This window comes from Siphateles boraxobius, unplaced genomic scaffold (assembly GCF_051911475.1).
Source record: "Siphateles boraxobius isolate OS27281-9 unplaced genomic scaffold, OSU_SipBor_1 33, whole genome shotgun sequence".
In the NCBI taxonomy this organism is placed as follows: Eukaryota; Metazoa; Chordata; class Actinopteri; order Cypriniformes; family Leuciscidae; genus Siphateles; species Siphateles boraxobius.
The window spans coordinates 3,752,055-3,770,044 of record NW_027508953.1 but is presented as its reverse complement, the minus strand read 5'-3'; the positions used below and the strand labels follow the sequence as shown (position 1 = coordinate 3,770,044).

At 41.9% G+C, this 17,990-nt stretch overlaps 1 long non-coding RNA gene across 1 annotated transcript; it reads right to left on the bottom strand.

The window, feature by feature from the left end:
• Nucleotides 1-1,075: 1,075 nt before the first annotated feature.
• Nucleotides 1,076-1,332, bottom strand: LOC143701628 (uncharacterized). The gene is made up of 3 exons (XR_013190146.1): nucleotides 1,301-1,332; nucleotides 1,169-1,225; nucleotides 1,076-1,097 (listed from the first exon to the last, which is right to left on the bottom strand). It is a non-coding gene; the product is annotated as an uncharacterized LOC143701628 (long non-coding RNA).
• Nucleotides 1,333-17,990: the final 16,658 nt, after the last annotated feature.

Sequence of the window (17,990 nt, the reverse complement as noted above, 5' to 3'; positions counted from 1 at the left end):
ACTAGTACATTTAGAATAAATTCCTTTTTCATAGTGAGAATCAAGAAGGTAATTATGAGGAATTCATGCTTAGTTTTGTTGATGTTGTAAATGTTATGTATGTATTATATGTGTAGCGTTGCGGGTACGAGAGAGAGTCTCAAAAGAACTAACAAGGATTTTACCACACTTCTAACGGAAACGACAATATAATGCGATCGACTACGCCACCCCGGAAAACCAGGGAAATAGCCCTAAGGGCACAGGTTTGTTTTGCGTGGATGGGTGAAAAGACATGAGTCGTATAGAATAGAAAAGTTTATTTTTGTTTGTCAGCAAAATATTAAATAGTTAGAAACTCAGTTTAAAACTTGTCACAAGCACTATAATGAGAAACACCATTAATCAGCACCACATACACATTCAATTGAGAGAAACAAATTAAACCAAGAGCGGGGGTGTCTGGAGGTATGGGTCAGCTGCCAAATTGGAAGAGGGACCCCCCACAATAGTCCACTACAAATACCCACTGCACACATGAAGGTTAAATGCCAGAAAACACACAATACTCAATGTGAGCACACCATACAGTCCGGCAGCTTCACTTTCGCCCCTCCAGAAACCTCCCCCCAGCTCCTGCAACAAGAAAAGAAAATCAATGGGATTCATGGCGACAGCCAGTTTACACAAAGCTTGCAAAACTGCTTAAACGCACCCGTTAGTTCCAATCGGCGGCGACCAGTAGAGACAGGCCTTCCACAACGTCAACCGAATGTACAATCGTCTCAAACGGCATGCGAGAGAATTACAACAATAAAAAGGGTTTCCATCATTTAGGTCGAGGCAAAACAGCGACGCAGTCGTAATTGTACGCGATCATAAGTCATCAGTGATGCACGGTTCCCATGATTAGCCCAAGAGACAGTTATGCAGGGAGCCTGCCGAGCAGAAAGATAATGTTAGACAACAACAGCAAGTTATCAATACCCAAAACCATAATCTTACCTACCATGGGGAGATACTGCTCACAAACTGCTTCGGAGTCGCACACCATACTATAATACAGCTTCTCACTCAGGTAGGCTACATATACTGTAGATGACATTCTATCGTTGCCACTGCAGATATTAAATCACAAGTTGTCAAACGCAGCCAATTTCTTCCCATTGAAAAAAGAGGCTACACATACCTGAGAGAAGTGGGCAGCAAACACACAGCAACGGGAGAAACAGCCTACCGTCGCAACCTGACAGCAAGAAAAATTCATATAAACCGCCAGCACAAAACAAGAAAGCGAGAGTTTCCCCATACAATCACCTACCTGCGGCAGCCACAGATGACGTCAAGTGGGCGATACCAAGTGGCCACCACACATCTCATATATAGGACAAGGGGCGGGGGTGGTAACAAATTAAGCACAGGTGAATGATTAGATTAGATTAGATTAGATTCAACTTTATTGTCATTACACAAGTACAGGTACAAGGCAACGAAATGCAGTTTGGGTCTAACCAGAAGTGCAATAGCAGCAAGTGCAGGATATACAATGGTTCCGTAAGTGCAGTACATGGATATGTACTGAATAAATATAGAGTTGAATACTATTATAAACAGAATTTTCCAGATAGATTAGTCCTATGAATATGATATACAGATAACTATTATGTGAACAGAATTTGAAGCTAGATATGTACTGAATATAATATACAGATGGCTATTACTATAAACAGAATTTTTACAGATATGTACAATGAACATAATATACAGATGATTATTACTATAAACAGAGTTTACAGGTGAATGTGTACTATGAATATATATACAGATGGCTATTACTATAAACAGAATGTGAGCTTAGTATACTAATGTGATATATATAGAATGTGATAATATACAGAATGTGAGCATAATAAACAGATGGTTATTACTATAAACAGGATTTACAGATAGATATATGTAATAAGTAAGGCTAAATGAGCATTATAACAATGGATTTAAAGTAGTGCAAATTAAGTTGGACAGAAGCTATCCGAGTAAAAGTGCAATGGAAAGTAATTGCATATTACAGTTAAAGTACGGTATTGCAAATGTATATGTAAACAATCGTACTGTAAATAAACAGTCGGCAGTGCAAATTGATATTCTAGTCAGGTGAGTAGTGCAAGATGCATATGTAAACAGTTGTTACTATGATAATAGTCAGCAGTGCAAATTAACATTATAGCATTGCAAATAACAAATAACCAATAACAAAATGGAGTTAGGTGTGAGGAGGGAGAGGAGAGATTATCAGTATATGAGGGGAGTGGGATCAGTGAGGGTTAGAGTTCAGTAAAGAGACAGCTCTGGGGGAAAAAAACGCCTGCCGGAGGGCAGTAGAGAAAACAGTCAGTGGGCTGGGTGAGAGGAGTCCTTAAGGATGCTGCGAGCTCGGTGCAGACAGCGTTTCCTCTGGATGTGCTCGATGGCAGGTAGTTGAGTCCCAGTGATGCGCTGGGCGGTTTTCACTACCCGCTGCAGTGCCTTGCGCTCTGCAACAGAACAGCTCCCATTCTACACTGTAGCACAGTTGGTCAGGATGCTTTCTATTGCACAGCGATAGAAGTTCACCAGGATAGTCGAGGAAAGCTGATTCTTCCTCAGTGTCCTCAGGAAGAAAAGGCGCTGGTGAGCCTTCCTGACCAGGCAGGAGGTTTTGGTTGTCCAGGACATGTCCGCCGAGATGTGGATTCCCAAGAACTTGAAACTGGAGACACGCTCAACAGCGATTCCATTGATGTGAATGGTGTCGTGTGTGCCTCTTGACTCTTTTCTGAAGTCCACGATGAGCTCCTTCGTTTTGGTGGTGTTGAGGAGCTGGTTATTTTCAGTGCACCATGTGGCCAGGTGCTTGATCTCCTCCCTATAGGCAGTCTCATCGTTGTTGCTGATGAGACCAATCACCGTAGTGTCGTCCGCAAACTTGACGATGGAATTAGATCCGTACACAGGCTTGCAGTCGGAGGTGAAGAGGGAGTAGAGAAACGGGCTTAGCACACAGCCCTGTGGTACACCAGTGTTGAGTGTAATGGACGTGGAGCAGGTGGAGCCAGATCGAACATTCTGGGGTCTGTTGGTCAAAAAGTCCAAAATCCAGTTGCACATGGAGGTTTTGATGCCCAGGTCTCCAAATTTGGCTATTAGCTTAGTTCGGATGACAGTGTTGAATGCTGAACTGAAGTCAACAAACAGCATGCGTGCATAGGTGTTCTTATTGTCCAGATGTGTGAGCACAGAGTGCAGTGCCATGGAAACTGCATCCTCTCTGCTCCTATTGCTACGGTAGGCAAACTGATGTGAGTCCAATGTGGATGGTAGAGAGTCTTTTAGGTGTGCCAGGACCAGCCGCTCAAAGCACTTCATTACGATGGGTGTGAGTGCTACAGGGCGGTAGTCGTTAAGGCACTTCGGGCTGGAGTGTTTTGGCACTGGCACAATGGAAGTGCATTTAAAGCATGTTGGTACTGCTGCTTGGGCAAGAGACAGGTTGAAAATGTCTGTAAAAACCCCAGCGAGCTGCTCCGCACATGCCCTGAGTACGCGTCCAGGGATGTTGTCTGGTCCAGCAGCCTTGTGCCCGCTGATCCTGCTCAGTGCATTGCAGACATCTGTGGAGGAGAGTGTGATTGGCGGGTGGTCTGCTGGGGATTTGAGCTTGGTGGCAGTTTCTCTGTTGTCTCTTTCAAAGTGAGCATGAAAGTAATTTAGCTCGTTCAGGAAGTTGACATCTGTGGGTGCGGAGGTGGAGTGAGTGGGTTTGTAGTCACTGAAGGCCTGAATGCCCTGCCACATGCGTCGAGGGTCAGCGTTGGAAAAGTGTCCCTCTATCTTAAGCTTGTAGCAGTGCTTGGCCTCTTTGATGCCCCTTTTCAGATTTGCTCTGGAAGTGCTATAGGCTTGTGCATCTCCTGATCTGAAGGCAGTGTTGCGTGTCTTCAATAGGAGTCGCACTTCCCTGTTCATCCATGGCTTCTGATTTGGGTATGTGGTGATCTGCTTCTGGGTTTTAACACTGTCAATGGTGGTATTAATATAATCCAGTACAGAGGAGGTGTAGCAGTCAATGTCCGTGTGAGAGTCACTGGTGGCTTGAGAGGCAAACATACTCCAGTCAGTGTGTAGAAACCTTTCCTGGAGTGAGAAATCTGCCCCCGCAGGCCACACCTTGATGGTCTTCACTGATGGCTTCACGCGATTGATGAGAGGTGCATACTTGGGCGTGAGGAACAAAGAAAGGTGGTCTGACTGTCCCAGGTGGGGGAGGGGTGTCGCGACGTAAGCTCCAGCCATGCTTGTGTAAACATGGTCTAAAGTTTTGTTTCCTCTGGTGTGACAGGAAACATGCTGGTGAAATTTCGGTAGCACTGACTTTAAGTTTGAATGATTAAAATCACCCGCAACAATAAACGCAGCTTCCGGGTGGACGGTCTGTTGTTTACTGATGGTTGCGTGAAGTTCTTTCATAGCAAACTTGGCATCAGCATCCGGGGGAATATAGGCTGCAGTGATAATAGTGGAAGTGAACTCCCGCGGTAGATAAAACGGTCTACATTTAACCATGAGAAACTCAAGGTTAGCTGAACAATGTCTCCCAACAATAGCAGAGTTTGTGCACCAAGCTTTGTTAATGTAGATGCACAATCCACCACCTCTGGTCTTACCGGAGCCATCTAATGTTCTATCCGCCCGGAATGTATGGTGTCCCGCTAGCTCAATAGCGTTGTCCGGTATTCCGCTGTTTAACCATGTTTCTGTGAAGATTAGGACATTACAGTTCAAAAGTCTCTTGTTGCATGTGATGTTGAGTCGAATCTCGTCCATTTTGATATCCTCCAATGATATCCTCCTAAGTGGATTCAGTCACCCTGCTACATATGCATATAGCATTAGCTATGAAATCAGTAGCCTACCAATTTACAATAAGGATCATTAGTTCAATTTGTTAACATGGACTAATAATGAACTGTACTTCTACAGCATTTATTAATCCTAGTTAATATTAATTTCAGCATTTACTAAAACATTATTAAAATCAAAAGTTGTATTTGTTATTAGTTAATGCACTGACTGTGACAACATGAACAAACAATTAACAGGTGTATTATTAACTAAAATGACCAAATAGCTACAGTAACACATGTGTTGCTCGTGGTTAGTTCATGTTAGTTAATACATGAATAATAAACAAATGAACCTTATTGTAAAGTGTTATATGAAATCAAATATATAAATTCCTTATAATTTAGAGTTGGACATGGACTTAAGATTTAATTTCACTAGATGTAATTCCCCGAGCTAATAACACGCCTTGGATAAAAACAAAGAATGACATTGTCAGACTCAGAATGCGGCTGAAATCGAGTTATACTTTTATTTTAGTTAAGCATAACTCGCATGCTGCAGCAACTTTTACAGCAGCATATGTAGGATAAATGAAACTTTTCCATATAAGATTAACGTTACCTGCTGCTTGTGTACCACTTCACCTCCGCAAAAAAATTTTTTTTACATAATATTTTTTTTTATTGTTATTATAAGTGGCAATAGTACAATTGTATTGTTATCTATTATACTATTTATAATAATAATCATTATTATTATTTAAAATTATCATAGAGGGGCACAATGCATTTTGAGACAAAAGGGACAGGGGCTTGAGCCCATGAATGTGGGTAAGTTTAATTTAAAAAAGGAACATTTTGAACAAAAAGATGAGAAAATCGCGTTTTAAAGGCTACAACGTGTGCAATGCTTTCATTGCTTGTTTCTGCTCCTTTTTTGCTGTGTTTTGATCAGTAGATTCAGTACTCTTTCAGACGGAAAGCAAGAAATCTCCAAAGTTGGAAATCACCCCTATACCCTCATTCCCTATCCCCTACATTACTCAACTTATGTAGTCCACTTGAAGGAGTTAATGAAAACGAGCGAGCGAATTGAGACACTGAGTGCGCCGGAAGGGCTGGTGCTTTTGCATAGTGTGTTTAATTATAACTTGATACTAGGCAAACTGGCAGCTCCAGTAGTAAGATGAAAAGATGTATCACTCTGTCATGGAAACTATGTTAAACCCTAATTAAATTTTTTAATAATCAATTAAGTAAGGGCTAATGCCCGATGAGGTGTCCATTGTCAGGTATTAAGTTTTCTCCGCCAAAGTCCATTAATACCTAGACAATGGACACCTCGAAGGGCATTAACACGCTTATATACCATGGTCACTTGCCAAATAACACATTTTTAAAACATTAGTTTATAGTTTTAATTCGTTTTACAGTCTAAATCTAAAGTTTTTACAAACGATAACTTGGATTCCCTGGTTACGCCTGACGGTTTATAAAGCAGCCGGAGATATTTATAGTCCGCTCAGCGGTGTTATCTCCTTGTGTCGTTTCTCCGTTTAATTTACAATTTTTCTTTCTTCAGCAGCATCCCAGTCATCAAAGTTGTCAAATTCTACAAAAAGGTTAAAAGAAATAATGAAGTCGCTCATTGTTGTATTAGTAGGCTATGTATAACGGCTAACTAGATGTTTGTTTTGATACAATAAATTGTAAATGGATACTTTGACTGCCGGTTGCTATGGTTACTCATAGCTGATGTAGCCAGCACATTTATTTATGAATTTCGAACGGTAAACAGTCAGTTTCACCAGAACTCCTTTACTAGGTGTCCTCTATCACTTTTTAATGGACACCCTGCAGCCAATCAGAATCGAGTATTCACCCAGACCATGGTATAAAAATGAATTTATACCTGTATGGAATACCCTGTAGCCAGATTGGACCAGCGGTTTGGAAAATAGAAGGATGATTAAGCTTCGGCCGCCATCTTCTGGACAGACATGGGAATTCATTCAACCGCGCGAATCTAAAAGTGCATTATGGGTAATCTCTAGCCGTTTAGCATTTAGTTATCAGTTGTGCACAATGTAGGTGCATTGTGGTATTTGTATAAATGCACACAATAACGTCCACTTTGGTTTCGGACACCACAACAAATGGCTGTCCTCTCAAATAGTGTCCTATTTAAGAGCATAGGGGGCGATTTCAGACATCACAAGTGTGAGTCTTTGTTAGAGTAATTGGCCTGCCGAAAGGTAGGGGGATGGAGAAAGGTATCATTAGCCGCATTTCCACTGTCGGGCCAAAAGCGGGTGTGCTAGTGCCTGCCAGCATAGACATAATAAATACATAGACGCCCTATTGGTCGCTTCGGACGTTGCTGCGATACGTCAACTCATCAACCATATTGTTGAGGGCAAGACGGGCGTTGTAAACAAATGCAAGTAAACGGGTGAGCTTTGGTTTTTCAGGATAAAAACAAAATTAACATTTACATTTATCAACTGATTTCAGTGGTTTGTACGTGGTGTACAAAAGTTCCATCTCTAGTTATTTAAAATCTCGATGGTTAGACTTATAAAATATTTGGCCCAAAGCGGGCCAGCTCGGGCTAGAGCTGATCATGTGAGTTCAAGTCACTTTCGTCAGAGCACAAAAACATAGCCAGGTTTTTAAACTCTACTTCTAGAAAATGAAGAACACTGAATGTGCATCAGGTGTGTTTTACATACAAGGTCAATGGAGCAGCATTGCAAAACTCCAAAGGGAATTGGAAACATGAGTTTATTTTAATTTTTTCACTGTAAATCAGTGCAACTGTGTCTGTCGCTGATAAAAAAGTCGCTGATTAACTAAAACAAACAGACAGCTCTGATTATATCACTCTTTTCAAAAGAATCAAATCACTTGTGTGAATGTAGCTAGAGTAAAACAAGTAAGAGGATCCAGGATCTCAGGTTTCAGTTTTCGAGTCTTGTAAATCTTGCACTCATCAATTGTTGAAGTGTTGCTTTTCTCGATGTTGCCCAAGGAAAGACAACCAACAACTTTCTGAAAAAAAAAAAAACTTTCAGTTGCATTCAGCTCCAAATAATTTGTGCTCAGATAGTTCCTGTTCCTCTAAAGAATGTTTCTAAATGCACTATATTAAGATTAAGTAGATTAAGAGCCAGATTAAGTTAATCTGATGACAGGGAAAGATTAACCTCAGTCGTCACATTTATTTATTTATTTATTTTTATAAAGAGATCTGATCAATTATCCACACATAAATACACAAAACTTTGCTTTGGTTTGTTTTATGAACACAGTTTGTTCTCAGCAGTTTGAATTTCCATATTGGTCAAGGTTTTTTATTCTGGTTTGTTTTATGCTATTCACCATCAAAACATCTTTAACAGGGTGGTTTTGAAGTTGATTTAATAATCTAACAGCCTTTGCCTAGTTTCCCAACCCTGTTCCTGGAAGCACACCAACACTACACATTTTCCAACTCTTCTTAATCAATCACACCTGAATCAACTCATCAGTTCGTAAGTAGAGACTCCAAGACCAGACATATACAGTATGGGAAAGATATGGGAGACTGTTGAAATGTGCACTGTTTGTGTGCCTCCATGTGCAGGGTTGGGAAACACTGGCCTAGTTAACGTGATAGGACAGAGAGCGTGAGTAATATATCTTTAAAGTAGGCTATATACACTCACCTAAAGGATTATTAGGAACACCATACTAATACTGTGTTTGACCCCCTTTCGCCTTCAGAACTGCCTTAATTCTACGTGGCATTGATTCAACAAGGTGCTGAAAGCATTCTTTAGAAATGTTGGCCCATATTGATAGGATAGCATCTTGCAGTTGATGGAGATTTGTGGGATGCACATCCAGGGCACGAAGCTCCCGTTCCACCACATCCCAAAGATGCTCTATTGGGTTGAGATCTGGTGACTGTGGGGGGCATTTTAGTACAGTGAACTCATTGTCATGTATAAGAAACCAATTTGAAATGATTCGAGCTTTGTGACATGGTGCATTATCCTGCTGGAAGTAGCCATCAGAGGATGGGTACATGGTGGCCCATAAAGAGATGGACATGGTCAGAAACAATGCTCAGGTAGGCCGTGGCATTTAAACGATGCCCAATTGGCACTAAGGGGCCTAAAGTGTCCCAAGAAAACATCCCCCACACCATTAAACCACCACCACCAGCCTGCACAGTGGTAACAAGGCATGATGGATCCATGTTCTCATTCTGTTTACGCCAAATTCTGACTCTACCATCTGAATGTCTCAACAGAAACCGCGACTCATCAGACCAGGCAACATTTTTCCAGTCTTCAGCTGTCCAGTTTTGGTGAGCTCTTGCAAATTGTAGCCTCTTTTTGATATTTGTAGTGGAGATGAGTGGTACCCGGTGGGGTCTTCTGCTGTTGTAGCCCATCCGCCTCGAAGTTGTGCGTGTTGTGGCTTCACAAATGCTCTGCTGCATACCTCAGTTGTAACGAGTGGTTATTTCAGTCAAAGTTGCTCTTCTATCAGCTTGAATCAGTCGGCCCATTCTCCTCTGACCTCTAGCATCAACAAGGCATTTTCGCCCACAGGACTGCCGCATACTGGATGTTTTTCCCTTTTCACACCATTCTTTGTAAAACCCTAGAAATGGTTGTGCGTGAAAATCCCAGTAACTGAGCAGATTGTGAAATACTCAGACCGGCCCGTCTGGCACCAACAACCATGCCGCGCTCAAAATTGCTTAAATCACCTTTCTTTACCATTCTGACATTCAGTTTGGGGAGTTCAGGAGATTGTCTTGACCAGGACCACACCCCTAAATGCATTGAAGCAACTGCAATGTGATTGGTTGATTAGATAATTGCATTAATGAGAAATTGAACAGGTGTTCCTAATAATCCTTTAGGTGAGTGTAAAAAAGTTTCTATTTTTCTGAAGAAAATCACTTTCCTTAGATGGTATCAGTGTTTACATGAAAAATAAAATAATCACAGGATTTTTTTGTCTGCTGCCTTATAGTGAAAAATACAGTTACCAGATGCTGCTATGTTGTTTCTTTGTGGAGTTTATTTTCACACATAAGCACCCAATTGATTGTGTACAGACATTCCAAATTGTCTGAGAATAATGTTTCGAGGATTAAAGTAGGATTAAAGTATCATCATTTATTTCCTCGATCAAATCTATTCAAACTTTATGAAGAGTCTCATTATTAAACGGACATAACAATGTGAATGCCACATGTGCAACAATTAGCATAAACCAGTATGTATACTGTACATGGATGCACATTTATATCAATCACTGAAAATCCATTAAAACGATAGGTTACAAAACTGGTTTAGTCTCTCTACAAAGTAACTTACAAAGAGCAATTTTTAGGTAGATCATTTGATGTATATGGGGATATAATGTATAAATCTCAAAGCCCTTCAACTATATTGTAAATAAAATACAAAAGATGCAATATTGCCTAACTAATCCAAACACATTTAGCAGCTCATGCATTTGAGTGGAATATTAGTTAGCATGTTAAATACATTGATATTTATGTGTCCTTCAATGCCACATTTAATGGAAATAACTTTATTTCTCACAGATGTTTTAAAAAAAACTATAGCATAAAAACCAAAAGTAAAACATATAAAAGTTTTCCATTTTTAGTTGAAAACAGTGTCCTGAATTTTTTTATGCCCCTGAAACATAGGGGTATTTATACACAGGGTAACAAGGCTGACAAGGAACAGGGGTGGGTAATGAACTGTCATGGTAACTATTAGATGGTAATACAAAATTAACAACGGTAACAAAAGGCAGCAATGGAAATAAAGGAAACAAGAATAATAAATACTAAAAAAATTAAAAAATAAAAGCTGACAATGCGCATTGACGTAAGATTGCTCAAACCTGAAACATTAAGTCTCTTTTGTCTTGAGTTTTTTTTTTAAAGGAAATAAGAATAAGGAAAATAAGAACCAGGAAATAAAATAAAAGCAGAGAGATCCAAGATTGCTCAAACCTGGAAAATTCAGTCTCTCACTGTGTGAGTCACTGCAGTATGTTTCTATAATTAGATGCTGACAGATAAAATCTGTAATGATGATGGTGATGATGCATATCTCAAGATTCCTCAAACATAGGATTGGACCATTCATTGTCTCTAAGTCAGAAATCAGAATCAGAATCAGAAAGAGCTTTATTGCCAAGTGTGCTTGCACACACAAGGAATTTGTTTTGGTGCTGAGGCTTCCAGTCGACTATACAAATACAACAAGAAACTTGAAACATAATACTACAAATTATAAGAATAAAGATAAGTAGAGTGCAGACTGAACCAGACCTACTTCCTCATGGCACAACATAAACTAAATAATGCCACCAGTCATCATATCTAGCCTATAGGCATTATGGCGAACGTCACATGAACAAAAAGGAAAACCGGTTTTATAGCATAGCCTACACTCCTCGAGAAAGTTACGGCAATATAGGCCTATGAAGTATGAAATGAAGGCAATGTTTATAAAGCAGGGCTGCCAACTATCACGCAGCAACACATCCATTTTTTCACGCTGTTACGGCACAAAGGAACAGTCAAGGATTCAATAGCAAGTGAGTACTGGTGTTTATTAACACAAAGATAAGAGGTAGTGCAGGTCCAAAGGCAGGCAGGCAGGAGAGCTCAAGGCTAGGCAACGCAGGACTCAGTGGGAAGACAATGAGACCAGTAACCGGGGCAGGCGGATTAATGTGAGAATGAAACACGGGTTTAATTTTAGACACATGAAAGACGGGATGAATCCTCCTGTGCGCTGGAGGAAGGTTAGAGGCGGACTTCCACCGGACTAATGATCTTGGTGACAGTAAACGGGCCAATGAATTTGGGGCAAGTTTATTAGAAACGGAGCGGAGAGGAATATTCCTGGTTGAAAGCCACACTTTTTGACCAACAACGTATAAGGGAGGCTTAGACCGGTGGCGATCGGCTTTAGCCGTGGTGCGAGCCCCCACTTGGAGTAGAGTCTCACAGGCTCTAGTCCAAGTGCGGTGACACCTGTGGACTGCCAACGCTGTCTCCTTGGCTGAAGGTAATTTGGGCAAGGGAATGAAATGGGCCGCCTTCGAGAACCAGTCCACCACGGTCAAAACTACCGTGTTACCCTGAGAGGGCGTGAGGGCGGTAATAAAATCTAGCGCAATATGGGACCAGGGTCTCGAAGGGACAGGCAGCGGTTGAAGTAACCCATCTGGGGGTCGATTGGAAGTCTTACCAGTGGCACAAATCGAGCAAGCCAAAACAAAACTGTGAATGTCACGAGCCATACGTGGCCACCAGAATCGTTGCTTGACTAAAAACCTGGTGCGATTAACCCCTGGATGACTAAGCTACGTTGGAACAATGCCCCCACTGAATAACATCGGACCGTAATCCCTCCGGCACAAACAAATGATTCGGTGGACAACCGGGCGGAGGCGTTACCCCTTCTAAGGCCGATTTGACCTTCGACTTGACCTCCCATGTGAGTGTGGAGACAAATAGGGTCTCGGGTAAAATGCACTCGGGAGTTGACGGGCGTTCGGAACTGTCAAAAATACGAGATAAAGAGTCGGGTTTGATGTTCTTGGAACCCGGGCGGTACGAGAGAGAAAAATGAAATTGACCGGAAAAAAAAGCCCACCGAGCCTGCCTGGAGTTCAATCTTTTGGCTGTTCTGATATATTCCAGGTTCTTGTGATCGGTCCAGACAATAAAAGGTACCCCCGACTCCTCTAACCAATGACGCCATTCTTCCAAACTAACTTGACTGCCAACAACTCTCTGTTACCAATGTCGTAGTTACGTTCGGCAGGCGATAAATGACGGGAAAAAAACACGCAGGGATGCATCTTGTCGTCTGTGGGAGAACGTTGTGACAGCACTGCTCCTACCCCCACCTCTGACGCATCGACCTCCACCATGAACTGACGTGATGGATCAGGGGCAATAAGGATAGGGGCTGAAACGAAGCGGCCCTTTAGTTTGGCAAACACAGCCTCAGCTGTGTCTGACCACCTGAACGCCGTTCTGGGGGAGGTCAAGGCAGTCAGAGGCGCGGCTAGTTGGCTGAAGTTACGAATAAAACGCCGGTAGAAGTTCGCGAACCCCAGAAACCTCTGTATGGGGCCTTATGGGAATCTGGGCTTGGCCACTCCACCACAGCCTTAACCTTCTCAAGATCCATCCGTACTCCCTCAGACGAAATTATGTACCCTAGGAAAGGAACAGACTGTGCATGAAAAGCGCATTTCTCCGCCTTGACAAAAAGCCCATTCTCTAGCAACCTCTGAAGCACTCGTCTGAAGTGTTGAACGTGCTCCTGGAGAGACGAAGAAAAAATCAATATGTCATCCAGGTAAACATATATGAACTGATCTACCATGTCTCTGAACACATCATTGATGAGTGCTTGGAAGACCGCTGGGGAGTTGGAAAGCCCAAACGGCAAAACCAAATATTCAAAGTGCCCCCTGGGGGTGTTAAACGCGGTCTTCCACTCATCCCCCTTCCTGATGCGAACCAAATGATATGCGTTACGTAAATCCAACTTTGTGAAGATTGATGTTCCCTGCAACCTCTCAGGGAGAAAGAAAGCTGAAGACATCAACGGCAAAGAATAAGTATTCTTTACCGTGATGCTGTTCAGCCCTCTGTAATCAATACAAGGTCGCAGAGAACCATCTTTCTTACCCACAAAAAAGAATCCCGCCCCCGCTGGAGAAGAGGAAGGGCGGATGAACTCAGTTGCTAGAAGATCAGCAATATGTTTCTCCATAGGCTCCCTTTCTGGAGCAGAAAGCAAATATAACTTGCCCTTAGGCGGAGACATACCTGGCAGTAAATCTATAGCACAGTCATAGGGACAATGCGGAGGAAGAGAAGCAGCCCAGGACTTACTGAACACTTCCTTCAGGTCGAGATACTCCGGTGGCACGTTAGACAGATTCACTGGCTCCTCCTGCAACACAAAACGAGAAACAGACGGGACGGCAGACGAAAGACATGAGGCATAACATTGATTACTCCAATTGGACACAGAGTTCTGACCCCATTCTATCCTGGGTCCGTGTTTCACCAACCACGGATGATCCAGGACAATAGGAGCGTGAAAACATATGCCCGAGTTCGGCTGCACTCGCTGAATCCATGGTCTGGTCAGATGGTTCTGTTACGTCACAAAGGAACAGTCAAGGATTCAATAGCAAGTGAGTACTGGTGTTTATTAACACAAAGAAAATAGATGGTAGTGCAGGTCCAAAGGCAGACAGGCAGCAGATCTCAAGGCTAGGCAACGCAGGACTCAGTGGGCAGACGACGAGACCGGTACAGCAACGATCCTCCGAACAGGGCAGAATCCACAGCAAAGGGAAACAGGAACTGGAGTGAGGAGAAATGATAGTGAGACAACCGGAGACCTCCACAACCATCTGACAAAGACAAGACGAAATGACAAACAATATATAGGACATCCTCATTCAGAACAGCTGGCGCTGATCGGCTTATCAGCACGGCTCGTTATCTCGCGCCCATTCACTCAACATGCACACACATAGCGAGGGCGAGTCAATGAATCCATGAACCGTGACACACGCAGTGCAAAATCACGAAACAAAGATGACACTGACTCACTGAGTTTTGATTTGAAAAGTTATTTTACATGTTGTTATACGAACACATTGTTTTCTACAGGACAAGTATGAATTTATCCAGTTGAGAGCTTGCTCAGAAAAATTAAAATATCTTAATATAGATAAAATAACTTTGTGATTAACAGTATCAAAAGCTCGCTTTAGGTCTAGGAAGACAGCACCAACACAAGAACTCTTATCTATGTAGCCTTTAACCTTTTCCAAAAACAAGCAATTAGCGAGGTTTTTGAGTGGTTTCATCATAGAGACTGGCACACGTCTCTTGGGCAACTGCACTGGCTTTACAGCTTTATCTACCTCTATTTTATACTCTCCTTCTTGACATCTGTCTCCGTTGAATACATCAGCATACTCATCTTTGATTTTTTTCCTTTTTTTCACTTTCCATTTTTAAGGTTTTCTGTGGTGACAATCAGGGTGGGAATTATGTAATTTTAGGGGCAAGGCCATTTGGCCTCCACCTTTTCTGGCCTTACTGCAATGGATTCAGAGAAATCAAATTGTGCAATTATACAAAAACACAATTGCATTGGGAAATGCACAGGTGCTGGTCTGCAATTTATTGTCTATGGAGGCTTGTACAAATAAGAAAATTCAGCTTGAGATCAGGGCTTGTCAAATTCAGCAACCCTTGAATGTGTTGAAAGAGGTCTCTGTTTCCAACTACAACCTGTTAAGCTGCAACCCCACTTTTGAAAAATCCCCAGAAATGGCATACCCAAACTGAAACAGATACAGTTCATGAACCCTTTGTACTAAAAGCACAAGTATGCTCTCATTTGAAAGCTGACACCTGGTAGTTTATTGTAAATGTAGAATTATTTTTAATTATTGTCATAATGAAAAAAATAGTTATAAATAGATTTTAAAAAAATAAAGTTATTAGAATTTTTCTTTATGAAACATCTTCATGAAAATAAATTTGAAGTTGGCATTGTATCAGTCTAGAAATGCATTGCAGCTAAAGCCACATGTCTGACCATGTTATACTTAAATCTGAAGATGATATGTCTAAAACTCTGTATTTAGGTAAATGTTTTTCAAGATCATGTCATATGACTTTATTTAATAGCTTAGCACACCATCAATACACGACAATTTATGAGATTAAAACCATGTTTGTGCTCCAAACTTACTTTATAACTCAAGTCGAGTGTTCTAAATAACCTTCTGTGATCTGATTTGGCTTCAGATAAAAAAAAAAATCTGACAGAAAATATAATATTTTATGTATAATGCAACGATGATAAAGTCTATCGATTAGCATAACATTATACATATAATCTATTATTATGAAAATGCCTGACATGGCTCGAAGAACACAGGTAAGTCAAATATAATTTCAAACATGTTTATTGTCTTCAAAACGACATAATCTGCATGTTACAGCGATCTGTTAGCTCTGTTTGTGGTCGGGGATTTGGGATTTCCTGCATTGTCGAACGCTCTTCTTCATGTGTTTCAAATATGGACTATAATGTCCAGTAGAGCGCCCTCAGGCTGCTGGTATGAATTGAAAACACAGCACATCAGTATACGGCGCTCATAATGATTACATCGACGCATTGGCGCTTTATACATGGAACTTGGACAGGACCAGGGCACACAGGCCACTGTGGCCGTACGATGATTTTTTTTTCACGGGGCATGAAGGCCAAAGTGTAGGGCAACGGCGGCCATGGCCGCGTGGCCGCGTGGCCGCTGTATAATTCCCACGCTGGTGACAATGCTATCTATTGCCATAATATTCTCATAGCGCACCTTTATGAGCTTCATGGCCTCACTTGCATTTTTATCAAGCAATGGTACAGCGCCATCTCCATCTACCACTTGGACCTCGAGCTGGTTCAGTTCCTGGTTTCTAGGATTTCTCAACTTCACTTTACATTTTCCCAGTGGTCTCAGTCTGCTCTTGTTGTACATAATACACTGTCTGTGTGTTCCAGTTTTGTTTTGCGGGTTTATCAAATCGATCGGAATGATGTTGCAAGTGGCACCACAGTCAATTTGGAATTTCACCATGTCTGTCCCAAGAAGCATGCCTGCAAACAGCTGGGTGACATTTGCTCTGCTCGTGACCACTGCATTAACATCCTCTGCCTGTGCTTCAGTAACACACAGGATTTCCTCAGACTCATCTCATGAAATGGCGTATGTATGACACGCCAATTCGTATTTCCATTTTTGGCGTGCTATCAACACGCATAATCGCTTTTCAGCGTGTTTATCAACGCCTTTGACTTAACGTTATATTACTGTATTATGTATATATAGATATATGACCTACCCCAACCCCGTCCCTAAACCTACCCGTCACTGGGGTTAATACCATTTATGAGTGTTCTCCTACCATCCTAGGAAAAAAAAGATCGCTCCACAGATATAGATATAGATTTTGCTTCGTTTCGCTCGGACATTTAACGGCGTACACATACACGCGGAATCACTCGGACATTTAATGGCGAAGACATACACGCAAAAGATTTCGGCGTGGACATACACGCGGATAGCTCAAAATGCGTATAGATAACACGCCACTTGACTTGAAAGTGGCGTGTATGTTTACGCAAAGTCATGATGTCATGTTGATTTCCTCATTCTTCACTTTCACATTCTGTTACTTTATGTACAATAGTCTTTTCTCTGTGTTCTGGGCAAGCTCTACATTTGGCTGCAAAGTCGTTGTCCTTTCCACATTTTTTGCACTTCTTGCCATAAGCTGGGCATTTCTGCTTGTTTTTTTCATGTGTCTTACCACAGAACTTGCAGTCCACTGTGTCACTTGTCCGTCTGGTGCACTGCTTCTCGTAGTGCATGCACCTCTTCCACCATCGGCACTGAGATGGCTTTACAGTTCTCCCGCGACAACTCTGCAGCTCTGCACAGCTGTATGCACGTGTCCAGCGACATATTTTTCTCTCGCAGCAGTCTCTCTCGCATGCTTGTGCTGTTTAATCCACATACAATACGGTCGCGGATAAGCGAGTCTCTCAGTTGTCCGAAGTTGCATGTTTTCGCCAGTACTCTTAGTTACGTGATATAGCTGTCAATAGACTCACCTGACCTCTGGTTCCTGGTGAAGAAGCGATACCGTTCCACAGTTTCGTTCACACAAGGGTTGCAATGTCCATCAAATTTGTTGATAATGTCTTTTAACCTCCATGTATCTCTGGCAAACGTCACTCTGTGTGTCCATTAATTCTCTGCCGCTTTCGCCAACAAGATAGCTGAAAAGTGTCACTTTTTTCTTTCATCGTGGTCACTCACTGTTAACTCCACATAAAGCATTAACCCATGCTTCCATGTCTTCCAGGACCTTGAAAGATCGTTGGAGTCCAAACACAATGTCTGCGGCGACTTCAATCCTTACATGTTGCACACGGGGATGCTCACGGTTAGCAACTCTGCTAACGTCACCGTTACCGTCTCGTTAAA